Genomic DNA, 19,103 nt, shown 5'->3' with positions numbered 1-19,103 from the left:
ACCGTCTATAAAAATTTGCAAAGCCGATGAATCGTTGGAGCTGCTTGCGGTTGGCAGGAGCCGGCCAATCCGTGACTGCCTGGACCTTCCCCGGATCGGCTTTAACCTGCCCCCGTCCCACTACGAAACCCAGGAAACTAACCTCCTCGGCGTGGAATTCACACTTTTCTGCTTTAACGAATAGCTTATTCTCCAGGAGGCGCTGGAGGACTTGGCGAACGTGATGCCGGTGTTCCTGTGGAGAATTAGAAAAAATCAAAATGTCATCAAGATAGACAAGCATAAATCGATTAAGGAAATCCCGCAGCATGTCGTTGATCAAGGCCTGAAATACAGCTGGGCCATTAGTAAGGCCGAATGGCATAACCAAATATTCGAAATGGCCAAGGGAGTCTTAAAAGCGGTTTTCCATTCGTCCCCCTCCCTTATGCGCACCAGGTGGTATGCGTTCCGTAAGTCGAGTTTTGAAAAGATGGTTGCGCCGTGGAGAGGTGTGAATGCGGAGTCTAAGAGAGAAAGTGGATACTTGTTTTTTACAGTTATGTTATTTAGCTCCCTATAATCAATGCACGGACGTAATGTCTTGTCTTTTTTGGCTACAAAGAACCCTGCACCTACTGGGGAGGAGGACGGACGGATGATACCAGCGGCCAACGAGTTCCGTATATATTCCTCCATGGTCTCTCGTTCGGGTCTGGACAAGTTATACAGGCGGCTAGACGCTAAGGGGGCACCCGGTAAGAGGTCAATTGCACAGTCATAGGGCTGGTGTGGCGGCAACGAGAGTGCCCTACTCTTACTAAATACCTCCTGGAGGTCGTGGTACTCCGCTGGAACTGCTGCGAGGTTCGGGATGTCCGAGGCAGGGACTGGAAGTGGGATCGACCCGCCCACCTGGGGACAGGGCTGACTGAAGGCACTGGGCGTGGCATGTGGGGTTCCAGCCAGACACTTTCCTCCTGACCCAGTCGAAAACCGGATTGTCAGTCTGTAGCCACGGGTAGCCCAGGACCAGCGGCAAAGAGGGGGAGGAGAGAACGTGGAACTGGCGAACCTCGCGGTGATTTCGCGCTGTCCGTCCAGTCCGTCCGCTGTCTACCTCCGCCGCTAGCGTCCAAAATGGCGTACTCCGCTACGGGCCGGCGACCCTTGGCAAGACTGAACAGACGGGCAGCCGCATCCGCTTGGTAGTGCGGGTGATCGAATACTAGTTTGAAGGCCGTCACAAAGTTCTCATAGTTCAGATTGTCCGGGGCCGTATTAGACAGCCGCGCCTCCACCCACTGGAGCGCTCTTCCCCTAAGTAGTCCGCAGATGTACCTTATCTTAGCAGCGTCAGAGTCAAAGCGGGCAGGGCACTGCTGGAACAAGAGCGTACACTGGAACATAAATCCACGCAATAGTCCGGGCTGACCTGAGTAGGGGTCTGGGTCTGTGCCCCTCGACTCCGGGGAACGTAGCAGCGGCGCAGTACCGACGGCAGCAGCAGCGGGAGGCGGAGTCGGAGGCGAGCTGGCGAGCAGAGCCGCGACTTGACCGGTGAGTTGGGACACTTGTTGAACGAGAGTCTGGTTCTGGTCCAACAGGGTCCGGAGGGACTGGTCGTGCTGCCCAATAATCGCTTCGTGGTGGAAAAAGGCTTGGCGCAGCGCCTGATCCGGTCCCGAGTCTGCTTGGTCCATTTTAAGGCCAGATCGTACCTACTGGTGGGTGTGGGTGCGGACCAAAGGATGCAGATCTCGGGACAGATTTACAGTGTTTTATTTACAAGGTGCGGGATTCAAAGTCAATAGTAATAGTCACAACTGGGGGCAAGGTGCAGGAGGCAGAGCGGGCGGGCGCAGGACGGGACAAGGTAGGACAGACCAGAACTGGAGCGGGAGCGGAGATAGCCAGAACCGGGACAAGACGGGACCAGGAACAGGACCAGGAGAGACCGAGCAGGAATAATCCAACAGGTGGGAGCCAAGGCGGAGGATGGGAGACGAGCTGGGAACCCAGACGGGACAGGAGGCGAAGACAAAGGGTGAACTTTACCGGAGCTGGCGCGCAGAGGCAGGAGCAGGAACGAGCGGGAGAACAGGCATCTGAGGAGTGGCAAAAATCCGGTCAGAGGCAAGCAAGCAGGTAACAAAATACAAAGACTTAAACTGGAGCATTCACGTTTACACGCGGACAATCTGGCTTCGAGTGTATACTGCCGAGCCCTCAAATACTCGGCAGCAGGTGATGGTGATTGCAGTGATGCGCTCCAGGTGCATGCAGGAGGAGTCAGGGACTCCTCCCAGCTCCAGGCAGACAGGTAGGGGGAGAGGACACAGGAGGACAGGCAAACAGCCATCGTGACACTTATGCTTTATTTCAAGCTTTATTGTGATTGAAAGGAATGTGTCATTCGTGTTGGGGGGGGTTCTCGAAAAGAGGGGAATAATATTAGGAATAGGTAGGAATAAAATTAAAACCCTTTTCTTTCCTAATTCGATCTGAGCGATTATAAGAGACTGGTGTGAAGATGATGGAGGTAGAGGTGGGAAGGGAAATGCACTAACTCACACAGGAGGGGGGGGTGACTCTGCAGGCGACCAAAGAATAATGCAATAATACAACTGCAGCAATAATCACATGGAAGGATTACGTTTGCTACTATGAGTAAATTCACCCAGGAATACAATTTACCTTTGCTTATCAATCAATTGTCACTCAAATAATTAATATACATGCACTCTATTTCATCCCTTTCATCCCCAGCTCCATTTTAGCTCCACGTCCTCCTCCACAGTAGCAGAATCATCAGCCTGCTAACCCTCTCCTCAAGACAATTTGGAGGAGACAGTTCCCTAACAAATCTATGTCATGTTATGTTTATGTAATAAAACTCAAGGTAATGAACCCATATGTTAATCAAAAATTACATTGTAATATCTCAGTTTGAAGCTTGGATAATGAGAGTTGAGAGTCCCTCCTCTTCCAGAAATAATAATAATAATAATAATAATAATAATAATAATAATAATGGCTTACACTTGTAATGCGCTTTTTCAACGCCTGTCAAAGTGCTACACTATAGTCATTATTCATTCATTTCCACACTTGGTGGTGGTAAGCTACTATTGTAGCCACAGCTGCCCTGGGGCACATTGACGGAAGCGAGGCTGCCAATCTGCGCCATCGCCTAAGGACACAACGACAGAACCTGGTCCGAGCGGGACTCGATCCTCCGACCTTAGGGCTGGGGGACCAACACTCTAACCACTGAGCCACTATATGATATGGACAGGAGCCATGTTGTGTTTATCTGTGCACGTATAAGCACTTTATTCATTCAGCAGATTAATAAAGATCTTATTGCATTGTCTGGAATGTTCCACAGTATGGCATTGGACAGATCTATCTTGCTTTCTTTTCTATCTCTCTGTTTTTACTGACGGTTAAAAACATGCATTCCGTGAGTGGGTTTGCCTCTCCATAGCCCTGACCTGCAGCTTGACCTAGTGGCGTCACCTACTTGTCTCCATGGAGATAAGATAAGTTTAATGCCACGCTGTGAAATATTCCAGACAAAGCAATTTACGGATTTCAGGTTCCTGATACAGTATAGATGACATTTTGAGGTCTTACGGCACCCTTTTAAAAGATATAATATTTAGTTTTGAATTGTCAATTGCTATGGTAATGGTCCAAATTTAAGTAACATAATCCACCTTTATGGATCTATTTTGAATCGACTGGCTTGTTGGATCCGCTGGCGGAGGAGGAAGCCGGACAGACCTGGCAGACCCAAGCGCATTGTGAGGGTCTGCTGGGAACGTCTGGCGGGGCCCTCTGTCAGGGGGGTCTTCAACTCCCACCTCCGGGAGAGCTTCTCCCTGATTCCGGGGGAGGTTGGAGACATGGACTCCGAGTGGGCCATGTTCTCCACCTCTATTGTCGATGCGGCTGCTCGTAGCTGTGGTCGTAAGGTCTGTGGTGCTTGTCGCGGCGGCAATCCCCGAACCCGGTGGTGGACACCGGAAGTAAGGGATGCCGTCAAGCTGAAGAAGCAGTCCTATCGAGCCTTGTTGGGTCGTGGGACTCCTAAGGCAGCTGATGAGTACCGGCGGGCCAAGCGTGCCGCGGCTCGGGCAGTCACAGAGGCAAAAACTCGGGGTTGGGAGGAGTTCGGAGAGGCCATGGAGAAGGACTATCGGACGGCCTCAAAGAGATTCTGGCAAACCGTCCGACGCCTCAGGAGGGGGAAGCAGTGCTTCACCAACACTGTTTACAGTGCGGGTGGAGAGCTGCTGACCTCGACTGGGGATGTTGTCGGGCGGTGGAAGGAATACTTTGAGGATCTCCTCAATCCCACTGTCACGTCTTCCGAGGAGGAAGCAGAAACTGGGGACCCAGAGGCGGACTCGTCCATCACCCTGGCTGAAGTCACTGAGGTGGTTGCAAGCTCCCCGGTGGCAAGGCTCCGGGGGTGGACGAGATCCGTCCTGAGTACCTCAAGTCTCTGGATGTTGTGGGGCTGTCTTGGCTGACACGTCTCTGCAACATCGCGTGGCGGTCGGGGACAGTACCTGTGGAATGGCAGACCGGGGTGGTGGTCCCTCTGTATAAGAAGGGGGACCGGAGGGTGTGTTCCAATTACTGGGGAATCACACTCTTCAGCCTTCCCGGTAAGGTCTATTCCAGGGTACTGGAGAGGAGAATCCGACCGATAGTCGAACCTCGGATTCAGGAGGAGCAGTGTGGTTTTCGTCCTGGTCGTGGAACACTGGACCAGCTCTATACTCTTCATCGGGTCCTCGAGGGCTCATGGGAGTATGCCCAACCAGTCCACATGTGTTTTGTTGATCTGGAGAAGGCATTCGACCGTGTCCCTCGTGGTGCCCTTTGGGGGGTGCTCTGGGAGTATGGGGTCCGGGGCTCTTTGCTAAGGGCTGTCCGGTCCCTGTATGACCGGAGCAGGAGCTGTGTTCGCATTGCCGGCAGTAAGTCAGACCTGTTCCCGGTACACGTTGGACTCCGCCAGGGCTGCCCTTTGTCACCGGTTCTGTTCATTATATTTATGGACAGAATTTCTAGGCGCAGCCAGGGGCCGGAGGGGGCCTGGTTTGGGAACCACAGGATTTCATCTCTGCTGTTTGCAGATGATGTTGTCCTGATGGCTTCTTCGAGCCAGGACCTGCAGCAGGCACTGGGGCGGTTTGCAGCCGAGTGTGAAGCGGCTGGGATGAGAATCAGCTCCTCCAAATCCGAGGCCATGGTTCTCGACCGGAAAAAGGTGGTTTGCTCTCTCCGGGTGGGTGGTGAGTCTCTGCCCCAAGTGGAGGAGTTCAAGTATCTCGGGGTCTTGTTCACGAGTGAGGGAAGGATGGAGCGGGAGATTGACAGGCGGATCGGTGCAGCATCTGCAGTGATGCGGTCGCTGTATCGGTCCGTTGTGGCAAAGAAGGAGCTGAGCCGGAAGGCGAAGCTCTCGATTTACCGGTCAATCTACGTTCCTACCCTCACCTATGGCCATGAGCTCTGGGTAATGACCGAAAGGACAAGATCGCGGATACAAGCGGCTGAAATGGGCTTCCTCCGCAGAGTGGCCGGGCGCACCCTTAGGGATAGGGTGAGGAGCTCGGTCACACGGGAGGAGCTCGGAGTAGAGCCGCTGCTCCTACACATTGAGAGGAACCAGTTGAGGTGGCTCGGGCATCTGCTCAGGATGCCTCCTGGACGCCTCTCTAGGGAGGTGTTCTGGGCATGTCCCACCGGGAGGAGGCCCTGGGGAAGACCCAGGACACGCTGGAGGGACTATGTCTCTCGGCTGGCCTGGGAACGCCTTGGGGTCCCCCCGGAGGAGCTGGAGGACGTGTCCGGGGTGAGGGAAGTCTGGGAGTCCCTGCTTAGACTGCTGCCCCCGCGACCCGGCTCCGGATAAGCGGAAGAAAATGGATGGATGGATGGATGGCTTGTACCCCGCAGTCAGTTATTCTTAAGCTCTCATTGCTGCCTAATATAGCACGTAAAGTACATTGGCATCAGCACTGTTGTTGTTGTCACCTTTTTAGCCTGTGTTACCCAGAAACCTTTGCTTCCGCGTAGATGTTGCTCTCCAGTGGAATCCATTTTTGACCTTTGCATTAATTCACTGACTCATTCACAAACACAACCGGCCCACGTAAAGTGCTCGCTCACATGTCGTTATGCACTTATAGTTTAAAGCTAATGGACATGTATTTCCAGAGCTATAAATAAGCAGCTATAATTTTAATTGTTGAATAAATAATTCTACGCAGTTAACAGCAGCAAAAGAACTCACAACAATAGAAATGTCACTTCCCACATGGTAGAAAGTCATGGTGTAAAATAACTTTTAATATTAAAGTGAATCACAAAACTGGATTTAATGAGAGTCAATTAAGTGAAATCAGTATTAACTGGAAATTTGGTTTTAAAAGCCAAAATTCCAAGTAACAGTGATTAGGGCTACTCGAAATTACATGCCCTCATTTACTAGTCAAACTGTGTCAAAATAAAGCATGTCTAAAGTTGTACTAAAGAAAATTATGAACAAAATAAAAAAAATAAAAAATAATAAAAAAAAACAACTGTACATTTCAGAATTGTGTGTTGTTGCAGTATTGATATTTTGCAGCTGATGTCATCAATATTACCTGGGGGTGTGATGCTAACTGTAGGCATGCTCTGTGTCATGATCCGCACTGTCAATATCAATATTTATACAATATAATCTTCCACAGTATGGCACAGAACTCATCTATCTTCATTCTACATATACTCAGAATATTCAGAAGTATGATTTTTACTTTCTTTTTCCATGGAGGTCACCTTCAGAAATTGCATACTGTACCTTTAAATGTGTCCACCATTATACATGTGGTACAATGTCCATTATTTTGCACAGCTGGACATGTGGTACAATGTCCAGCTGTGCAAAATAATGCTCACAATTTGAATCAAGTGTTTTTGTCCAAAGACTAAAACTAAATGGCTGTCAAAACAAACACTGTTGGGTAGAAGGATTGATCAGTTTTATAACAAATTTGCACAAATCTAAGTTATCAGCAATGTTCCCTCTAATTTTTCACGAGTCTGAGCAAACACAAAAACTCCCTGAGCGGTCCCATGGACGACTGTGAGCAACATCAGACGTGCGCACTATGGTCATTGCTGCATCGCATCCATCCAAGTTAAATGGTTTATTAAAGGAATCTAATTACCGCATTTACATTTCTGTTATAAGACTTTTAATTAAGTGCTTTAGCAACTTATACAATGAAAATGACAAAAATCTTGCTCATGACCTGCGTAGTATGTTAATGCTATTGGAAGTATAAATATTTAATTTTAACTATGACAAAAATGAGCTTCCAACCAAACCAAGCCAACTGTAAACTCCAATGTTGAACACACTTAACATTTTTATTATAAAGCTCTGACTTGAGCAAAATTAGTAAAAGCCATTGTGTGAAGCTTTTGCTGTGCACTGAGTGAGATTGTCTGGGAGACAGTCTGGTAACTCTTTTTCAGTATATGACACGATCATTTGATTTTTACAACTCATAAACTAGTGACAGTATTCAATGACCAATACACACATCTGTATTTTCACACCCAGCTGCTCTATTACTGTACATTTACATATCATATCAAAACACAATATATAATGTGTATTTGTATATAAAATATTTTCAAAACAAGTGGTATGGGTCAAAATAAATATATTTACAAGCTACACACTGCAAACAGAGAACAAACACACACTGGAAACTAAAAATACACTGTACATGTGACAGTGTGACAGTCATTCTGTGACAGAGGTTGGAGGATCGAGTCCCGCTCGGACCAACTTCTGTCATTGTGTCCTTAGGCAAGACGCTTCACCCAAGTGGTGTGTGCGTGAATGATTGGTGGTGGTGCAGATTGGCATTAGCTAATGCTAATAATTACAAATAATACACATTTGACCCACAATTAAGTTAATAGCAGAATAAACCACGCTTACCGATCAGGAACAGCATCCACTCCATCAAAACATAAGGTCCTCTACTCCTGAGTCCACCATGAGATCTTCACTCGGTTCCACGAACCGCTCCGGGTCCGAGATGCCTCTAGTTTAACTTGTACAAACATCCACAGTGTCCTCGGTCGCGTACTTCCTTTGTTTTGTCCGTTTCCTCATGTTTAAAACGCAAAACTGCTGCAAAACAGTGCGTAAAATTATGCAATTACTCCACGTCGGCCACGGCCGTGTCCCAATTCGCCCACCTGACCTTAGAATCACCATTGGAAGGGCGGTTCAAAGGGCAGTTACGTAATTTCCGGTGCGACAAGGGCTGTCCCATTTCAAATCACCCTACTGAATGCGGCCGAAAACCTGCCCTTCCCTTTGCACCGTTTCCATGGAGATCGGACGTAACCGAAGCGTGCATCCGTGCACACTTCACGCACTTCTATATCCCATCATGCACCGCGGCTGCGCAAAAAAGAGAAGAAAATGGAGTCCACTGCGCAATACACATTCAAATGTTCGTACTGGTTTACTTCATCTACAACAGTGTGACATGAAACTGTTAAATCTGTATAAAGATAAGTATAGGCCGTGTGTTTGATGATTAAAAAGGAGGGGAGTTACATGGAATAAAGGAATGTGGAGTTATTGCTAGACAATAAGAAGACATTATTATCATTAGAAAATATTACTGCAATAAGAATAATGTAAGAATGTACGTTTCTACTGTAAGCGTCAAAGACCAAGAGACTGAAACATAAAGACAGAAGGTTTAATGAGTTCCACACAGGTAATGTGGACAATGAAGCAACGGACTCTCCAGAAAGGACAGAAGAGTGTCCTGAGACGTGCACAAAATCTTCATGAGTTCCGTACATTCCATACGTCTGCGCCCCTCGTGGGCACGTGTCATTTACCTTAGTGTTAGTAAATCAAGATACTAGCTTGATGTAGCGCTGCACTGCTAAAAAATACCTTCTAATAATCAGATGGAAAGAACTGGCATGGAATAGAAGGGAAACAGTGCCCTCTACTGTTATTAAAGTGGTGTAGCAACTGGCCAAAATACCGAACCATTAAACTGCAATATCCCACTATATGTACAACTAATCAGTGTTCTCTGGTTTATAGACTATGAATGTCAAAATTATATTGTTACCTCTGTCTCTGTTATTACATTTTCACAAGGTATATTTTGTTAAAGTTATGAAGTAGCTACAATTGAGTAAAAAAAAATCACCTCAAATGGTATATTTGCCTATTGATATTCAATCTAAACAGAAAGAAACGGCTGTGACGACGACATCTTGACTTTTCTTCTATTAAATAATAAATCATTAAAAAATAACGTACGTAATGTACGTATCTTACGCTCAAAGACAGCGGTGGAAGTGCGGTCCGTGGTGTAGACCTGTCCCACTTCAGCAAGATGGCGGCTACACTGAGGAGGGCAGATTCTCGACCGGAACCTCAAACTACACTTTGAAGAGTACTTCGAAGGGACCCTTCAAAAGGTGCATTTGGCGAATTGGGACACGGCCCACGTCAGCTAAAACACTGGTAGCGGCACATGAGGACACCTGTCAATGACGTTGATAAGCTGTTCAAATACGTATGTGAATCACATAATTGGCTGGAGCAGCTCGTCACCGGTCACACTCACTGACTCACAATGAAAAATAGCGCAGAATGAATTGTTGTGTGTTTATTTTATTTTCAACTCCGGTTCGATTTTTTTGTGCGCAATTGCGCACGCGCGCAGCTTAGAGGGAACAGTGTTTACAATCTTTGTAAAAAATCTGCACTGGTCTCTGCAAGTTGTAGGAAACATTTTTAAATATCAATGTGGTGAATAATTTGGATGCTTTGAATGCATAATGTTTGGGGCACCAAATGGGGCGAAAGGTTAGAAAGCAGGGATGTGGACAGTTAGGTCCCAGGTGGTGCTCAAGCACCTGCCCCTTTGACTCAAGTGTCCTTGTGGTCAACACATTTTTTAAGTTTAATATATGACGATGGCAGATGTGTAAAAGTTGTTTTAGACACTCAACAATAAAAAAGTTGCTTTAGTTTGGTTCCCCTCTCTTGTGCCTCTCGCTCATGTGCATCTGCCTCTTGCAGCTTCAGACTCCACTTGTGTCTTAACCTTAACAGCACATAGCACCAAATCAAAGACATACATAAAGATGTTGTACACAATTTAAGCTTTTAGCCAATATTTATTTTTGGACAGTCCGCCTCTTATTCATGATGTCAGGAGCAAAACAGCTGATGCAGTAATATGTCTGTAGGTTCAATAGAGCGAATATATCAGTGTGCAGCACATTACTCTGAAAAGATCAATTGACTTCTTATAAAACAATGTAACATTTTAGTCTTGGACAACAGTTTTAGACTGGACTGTGACTGTTCTCTGAAGGGTTTGTCCACAGTCCTCTAAAAGACAAAATTTAAATCTGTCAACTGGACAAATCGTAGGAGGGGCACTCCTACAGCGATGTTATGTCCAGATTACACACATATAAGGCCACACAGTAAGATAAAAGAAAGTACTATTACTATTTTTTTACTATTTTTACTTCTAGTATAAGATTTAATGTTGAAAATCACATTCTATTGTCTGAAGAAAGAGTTTTTTCTTTATGGTATCAGAATCAGCAGTTAGTGTCCAGTATAGTCCTTAGTAACAAAACAAAGTCTGGTATATTTGTATTGTGACAGCACTGCTCTGCAGTTACCTGTTCTCCTGCAGAGTTCACCCCCCTCCTTCTGGGTGTCTGGTAGAGCCTTATATCTTCAGGCCATCCTCAGTGTGATTTATAATGCTGAGAGTTTCATCTACATCGCAGTCATGAACAACCTGCTCATCATGGAGTCATCTTATCATAATAAGTAAGCTCTTGATCCCGGTTCTCTTGTGACAGTATTTAAAGGGCCTATATTGCACTGTTTTCTGACCTATGTTATAAAGTGTTTCCTTGTTATAAAGATCCCTGTAGCTGTGTTAAGTTTCAGTGCATGTTTAACACTCAAACTCTGCATATTTAGACTATGTTTTTTTTCTCTTCACTGTGCTTGTACAAGTCAACCAGTTTGCTCAGCTTGTAGCCTTAGTTTTTATGCTCTATTTAAAATTGCTGTAATTACAGCATGTTTTCATCCATTTATAGCTTGAATTCCAAGTAATTAGGGCCAGAGCACAAGTGTGTGCGAATAGAGTCAGATTGTATTTGTATTGTATTTGTAATTTTTTTTTTGCAAAATGGCAAAAATCAAGCAGTAAACAATAATATGTAGATGAGTAAGAGGCATGGAAAATTAGAGTTCAGCTCTAACTTTGAGTGAAGACCCTGAGAAAAAAAATAATGAAAATGGCTCTGTAGCACCACCACAAAAATCAATTTACATTGCACCAATCAGATCTTGACCCAGAAAAAGGAAATGAAACTCGGCAACAAAAACAGGTCATGTTAGGACATGTAAAAATAATATTATGGCCCCGCCCTAAACCCTACGGGAAGTCGGCCATATTGGATCAAATCCGAGATCGATCAATCACTCATTATCAAACTTGAAGACACAAAACCCCACGTGTAATAAAAAAATTATCAATAACTCAATAACTTAAAAAAAAAAAAAAAAAAAAAAGAAAGAAAAAAAAGCTGAGCGTGGTCATGGTGATTTCTCAACAAAATGTACATTTTTGGAAAAAAAAATTAAAATTCTATCTTTGATAAACATTGTCGGACCCAAAAAAGGTGCATATTTCTGAGTTGGACGGAATGACATGCAAATTAGAGCTCTATCTTTTAAGGTGGCTCTATAGCGCCCCCTTCAAATTTTATTTGAAAACCAATTAATAAAAGCCAATCTATTTGTTAAGGATATGTGAAAGAATTTACAGAGAGGCTCTTCATAATGGGGAACAATGTGACAAAGTCTCATTCTAACTTTTATCGTTTAAGCATAAAAAAAATGGAAGAAAAAGAGATTATTATTCCTTTCTGCCAAGTAAATCGCCCCTGAGAGAAAATATTTGAAAAAAAATGCTCAAAACACCTGAAAATTGGCACAAAGAGATCAACTCAAATTTAAGTTTTATAATGTCACCAAGAATCTACGTTCCAGGATGGCTCATGATGCCCTCTGAAAAATTCAAATACATTATGAGATGGGCATTATGAGATGGGGGAGGAGCAGTTACATAGAGCATCTCAAGATTGACAAAAAAGTATATGATAGCTCCGCCCTAAACCACACAGGTCGTTGGCCATATTGGCTCAAACTTGAAAATCTTGACAACTTAACAAACTTGGGTTTTAATCCAACAAACTCCAAACTGAGGCAGCATTATCAGGAAATATCTGGTATCAAAAGTTGTTAAAAGAATTTACATAAGTCTCAGAGTGCGGTCATGACGAGCTCTTACCGAAGCAGCCATTTTGAAAACAAAAAAATCCCTGTAACGCTTACAAAAGTTGTCGGATCTGGATAAACTGTGGAGGTCTGACATGGGGCTGTGTGTGGAGCTCTGACATGGGACTATGTGTCTTTATCTATATCACAACTAGCTCAACACCCCATGGTAATATCACACATGGTGTTATTTTGTGTCAAAAATGATGTTCTAATGTCTAAAAAAAGTGTGTTTTTGTTTTGTTGTGTTTATGTGGTATTGGATATCACACCTTTTCCTTAGTGGTGTTACAATTCCAAACTCGATACTAATACTATGTGCTCTGTATTCATAATAACTTTCAACTGTTTTTGATGTAAAATATGTTCCTGCACTTTGACGCGTTCTCATTCCAATGAACAAACAAAATGAAATGAATACACAGGAGATGGACATGCAATGGGAATTTTATTTGAAAAGAATGAACTAAAAAAAAAAAAGAAACTGTATTTATATATTTCAAGTGTCAGTGTAACCTTTAAATATCACTGTATATCCATTAGAGTTACCTGATGCCATTGTTATAAATATTTCATCTATTCATATTTTCTTGAAAAGTGAGGGTGCCTGGAGCACATATCAAGTTTTCTTATTAGTTAGCAATTACTGAGAAGAAACATCACAATTTAATGCCTCTGTACCTGATTTTTATTGTCTCAAAAATGTGAAAAATCTGTTAATTTAAACTGTTAATATTGGTCCAAAGTTATTCATCTCTGACCTTATGCATTCCAAGAATCCTAATTATTCATCACAATGAGTTTATTTTACAAATTTCAGACAGTGCAGAGTTATGCCATGATGGTAAAGCTAACAAGTAGCATGTTAATGTCCACTTCCTGACTGTCAAACAATAAAATCCTTTATCCGAACACAGTGGACTTATTTTGACCTCGAAAGCTGCTTATACAATATATCTGTACTGGGGCAAGACACATTTTGCTCAAATACATAGGGAAAAGGTATAAGACCTTCATTCATTTTCATTCACATGATGCAAATATTTCACTTTTACTCTAAATGTGACCAGATCAAACTTTCTCAGTTATGAAGTTAATGTGACTTGCAGCAGCAGCAGGTGTTTAAGCGGGACTGGGGCTCAGCCTACACTTCCCCTCTGTATCATGGCACCAGCTCTCTGAACAGTCTGACAGTCTGACTCAGGAAGCTCACACCAAATTCAGCTCAGGGAAGACACTCGTTTAGCTCTAAACTCTCATTTGAAGCACCATACAATGGTAGAAAATTACACAGTTGAGAATCGAAGGCAAATAGCAGAATTGTTAATGTGAAAGAAACAGCTCAGTCTTTTCAAAATGCCTCAACGCTGGGATAGACCTGGGATGCTGAAACAGCATTGCAATTGTAAAGGAGACATATTGTGCAAAATCAACTTTTTAGAGCTTTTAACCATGTTATAGTTGTTTTCCTTCTGATTTACCCTCAAAAAGATGTATTTAGAATGCTTAAGGAATGCTGGAGAATAAAGATTACTCAAAAATGCAAGATGTCATTTCTCCAATCTCCCCCGTTTTTACTGCCACCTGGACACAATTTTTTTTCTGTGATCGATGTAGGATTCAGCAGTGTCACATAGCCATTTTGGCACAAATTTTTTAAAATCCACTCCTCACTAGTGCGATCTGCAGCAGGTGGACAGAATATGCAGTGCTTGATTGAAATGTCATTTGCTGCAGTGTATCATAAATGGGCAGGTGGGAATCAGCTCCCATTAGGCTCCAGAAAAACATGTGTGCTTTGTGACATTCAAGAGCAAGGCAACTCCAACATGGTTTATTATGAATGCAGTGTCAGCTCCTGAATACAGGAGACATGTCTCAGATCACAACAGCTTCACCTCAAGTCTGAATGAAATGAGCTGCAGACATCATTGGGTTAGGAAGCTCCATAACAATGATTCTCAGTGGTTGGCCATGGACTAGAAGTGAGTTACAGGACTGTTGGCTTTTTCCAAGTGGGCTTTTGCCAAAAATAACTGCTGTTAAATTGTTTTGATACTTTGCTAAACATAACTCTTGTGTTAGGTTAGTCAAGAGCAGACACAGTGACGTATTTATTTCATATTTTTACAGTCAATTTTTGTGCAACATTCATGTGATTCAGGGAAGAGGTAGGTTTTACACTGAAACAACCCTATCCATTTGGCCAGGCTGGGGACTGGCACGAAGGGGACACACAGCACCCCTTTGTGGCTGGATTAAACCCACCGCCCAGTGCTTGTGCAATGTTAGTGCACAGAGAAACTGCAATGAAAAAGGACCTGTTAATCATAATATAGTACACAAAATCTGTAAACAATGTTTACATATGAGTTTCAATAAGCTTCTCAAATACAAATGAAAAGCATTATTCGCATATAATGAGAGTTGCATTTATCTTAGCTGTACTCTCCAATACAATAGACACAAAACCTGCCATACCAAATTGCTTATGAGAGCAACATTAAGATAAGCTGTACTCTGAAATACATTACACTCAATCTGCAGAATTTGCGAATTGCATTTATCTTAAGGGTATGGTAAAAACTCAAACACTAGGACAAAAGACATTTTGGGTGGGAGGGGTTCTCAAACAGCCATGCTCATTTTCTGTCTTCTCCATTTTGAAGGTCTTAGTCTATCTTGACTATGGACTTACTTGCTACCACTACTGCTACTGTTACCATTACTCCTATCATACAATCTTTGTCCATGTGGAATCCTTGTCCGTTGTGGTCAACAGATTTTTTACGTTTAATATTTGCCCCATGAAGACAGTAGATGTATAAAATTAGTTTTAACTCAACAATAAAAAAGTAGCTATAGTTTGGCTCCACTCTCTCGTGCCTCTCGCTCATGTGCATCTGCCTGTTGCAGCTTCAGACTCCACATGTGTCTTAACCTTAACAGCACATAGCACAAAATCAAAGATTAGGAACAGTTTAAAGTCCAAAGCTTTTAGCCAATATTTATTTTTGGACCATCCGCCTCTTATTCACGATGTCAGGAGCAAAACAGCTGATGAGGTAATATGTCTGTAGGTTCAATAGAGCGAGTATATCGGTGCACAGCACATTTCTCTGAAAAGATCAGTTGAATTCTCATAAAACAACGTAACATTTTAGTCTTGGACAACAGTTTTAAACTGGACTGTGACTGTTCTCTGGAGCGTGCACAACCCAGTGTGAGGCTGCTGCTCAAACAGTAGCTGTGCTCTGTGCACTTGAGCTGAGGCGGAGCACAGGGAGGCAGAGGGCTTGGGGCAGCACAGAGAACTAGGACATCATTCTTTCTAAAATGGAAGTTAATGACAAGTATGGCAAAAAAGGTGTTGTTAGTCTAAAATACAATTGCATGTTTTGAGTCTTGGAGAGAAGCAGGCTACAACAATGAGCTCAAAGGATTTCTTCACCTAAAACATCCCAGATTACAGGAACTTACATTTATTTATTAATCAAAAGTTCCTGGGGGAGGGACCATAGACCCCCTCACATGTTCCTTATTTGCTTTTTCTTTCTCATTTTTAAAAACATTCTTGTTTGTCTCTCAGCTCATACACCTATGCACAAACTTTGCTTCAAAACCTCAGCAGGCACACGCCAAAAACTAATCTCTAAAGAATCTAAATATTTTTTGCTTATTTTTAAAATACATGGATAAGTTAATTTTAAGCACTATGGAAAGGTGCCCTTTTTTCATGGTTGAGCACCTTTATTTTCATTGTGTGTGCATGTCCTTGTTAGAAAGATTCTCAGGGCCCAGGGCTGACAGGGCCCAGGTACATCAGAATTTTATTTTTTTACTTTTTGTATTTTAGTTTTAACTTTGTATTTCATGAATGCATTCTACCTTACCTTACCTTAGTACTTAAACATTACCAATATTAATATTCATTTTTTGACAATTAAAAGCAACATTTCATACATCACACCCCTCCTACTCTCAATAATGGTTCACTCCATTGTCCATAGCAAAGGCCAGCGGGAACTAACTGTAGTGTTGTTGTGTAGCTTGTGTTGTTATATGACAAAATGTATTATGTGTTTTGTGCTATTGTTGGCCTAATTCAGTTATAGAATGACTTTCCTTTTCATATTAAAAAGTAAACACAGAAAATTTCACGTTTTTAAGACCATAAAATAAAGTTATAATGCCTTTAAATGAAGGTTTAAACTGTCAGAAAAATGTTATCTATGAGCATAAAATGTTCCTGCATTTTGGATGGAATTTTCTGTCACTTGCACATGCAAAACCAAACCAAATAATAATTTGAAAATGTGAAAACCTGTCCTATGCACGATGACCTGAATTGTACATAAGCAGCTAGATGATTATTTATTAAAGTTTTTTGACAGTGTATTTTTTGCTTAATCTTGAACTAATGTCCTGTCAAATATGGCATTTTTGTCCAGCCTCTCTAAGAGTAGGAGAGACTAAAATGATCAAAAATGTTTGTTAACTGAATCATTGGAGTTTGTGAAAATGACTTTTGTGAACCCAGAAAGAACGTTGAAAAGGGAATACAGGCAAATACAAGATAAAGGTGCACTATGTAACTTTTTTGGTGAGGGTCAGTCACCTGCTTGTCTCCATAGAAAGGTTATTGCTTTGCCTAATGTTCCACAGTTTTGGCAAAAATTCTTGAAAAACATGCATTTTACTGTGAGCGAGTTAGCTTCTCCACAAACCTAACATGACCAGAGATGGATAAGTTTAATGTTGCACTGTGGAACATTCTAAGCAAAGCAAAGTGACAGACCCACCAGTACAAATGTTACATAGTCTTTGGAGCAAATGGCTATAATAAAAGACACTTAAAACTGCACGACCATTCAAGAAACACATTTAATTGTCCTGGCAATCACAGCTCTCAGACGCCTAATGGATCCATCTGGCTGTGAACAATTAAACATTACCAAACTCATTCCATTTATGTAACATACTTCATCGTAAGTAAGTAAATTTTCAGCTGCTGTTCTGAGCTTTCCTTATAAAAGTTGAGCCTGTAGAATGTACTGAGTGCACTGCGCCCTACTTTCACCATCCACAGCTGCTGTACCAGGCCATAAAGAACACATGGATCCTCTAACACAAAAATGTCTATTTAACAAAGTACCTTTCCATGCCCTTGTCCACAGAATTATAAACCTGTAGATGATAGATATACAACCAAGGGTCCTTAGCCCAAATCAAACGCCTTAAGGTTTTGTTGAGGTGTGACACTACAGGACAAAACAGAAGTACTCATACATGCATCAGTCTATCAAATACAAACAAAAACAGTATAATATGGCTAGAAAATGTAAACATCAATATTGCATTACATGTCTCCTTTGGTGCACCATGCAACTTTTCTTGTCTTTCTTCTGCTTGTCTCCGTATAGATGTCATAACTTTACCTGAAATGTGTGGCTGTACATTATGGCCTTAATCTTTTCTAGCCTCACGGAGATAAGCAGGTGATGCTAGTTGCAGGTCAGATCTGAGGGGTGACCTGGGACACGACAGACAAAGTGATAATATGGAGACAAACAGATGGCCGCACCACACCTTTAAGTATTCACAAATATCTTTTTGTAGGTATTTGTAATGTAGTTAGTCCATTACATGAGCCTATCTTTGAAGCTATCCATCTATCCATTTTCTTCCACTTATCCGGGGCCGGGTCGCGGGGGGAGCAGTCTAAGCATGGATCTTTGAAGCTAACAGGAAAAAAGAACAATACACAAAGACATTTAAAATGTTTTATTGATTAAAGTGGTTGTGTATCAGCTAATTGCTTGTAATTGAATTGTTGAATTTCACCTTACCCATGTTGTCAACCTTCGGTGTTCCAGCCAAATGAGTCCCGGAGCACTTTAAGACAGACAGGCAGACAACTGTGTGCTAACAAGGAGGTGTCAACTATTTTAGCTTTTTGTGGATCTAATTTGTATGAATAAATATTTACACTGTTTTGTTAGAGCTGACTTTTAACAAGATCATGGGATGTGTTGAAACATACCTGTGCTGCACTATGAGAGGTGCTCTATAAAAGGAGTAAACCTCAGTCTGCTAATGTGAGAGTGCTGTGTGTACAGGAGGTGCTGCCATGCTGATTTTTATTTATGTATTTATTCAATTATTTTTAAAATGTTCTTGTTTTTGTAAATCTTTTGGTGTTGGAAAATAAATGCACTTGGGTCTGCACTGGACAAACTGTCTCAGCTCTGCTCTGTTCCTCATTAAACCTCTAAGGTTATTATCCAGGCGATTATAATATTATTTTGCATGTTGTGACTTACATTAGTTTTCAGACTTCAGCTCAAATTGTCAGAGTTAAATGTCATTCAGTATACAATGCAAATATATAGAATGCTGTCTGCCAATCAGAACATTCAGCAGTTCATCTGTCACTGCTTTCATTTTGTTCTATATCAGAATTGTGTCAAGGTTGATGAGAAAGGAAGAGAAATGTAAAATTATTACATTTGTCAGGTTAAGGGCAGGCATTACAATACAAATAAAATTAAGCAACAGATAAACTTTTTATTTTGATAAAAAAGCAAAAGGCAAAGCAACCTTCAGCTTGGTCAAGGACTTTTAAAAACATTATTATGCATTTGTGTGCCTTTAATTCTCTTTAAAAGCAAAAAAAAAA

This window comes from Periophthalmus magnuspinnatus, chromosome 19 (assembly GCF_009829125.3).
Source record: "Periophthalmus magnuspinnatus isolate fPerMag1 chromosome 19, fPerMag1.2.pri, whole genome shotgun sequence".
NCBI lineage: Eukaryota > Metazoa > Chordata > Actinopteri > Gobiiformes > Gobiidae > Periophthalmus > Periophthalmus magnuspinnatus.
This window is presented reverse-complemented; position numbering follows the sequence as displayed.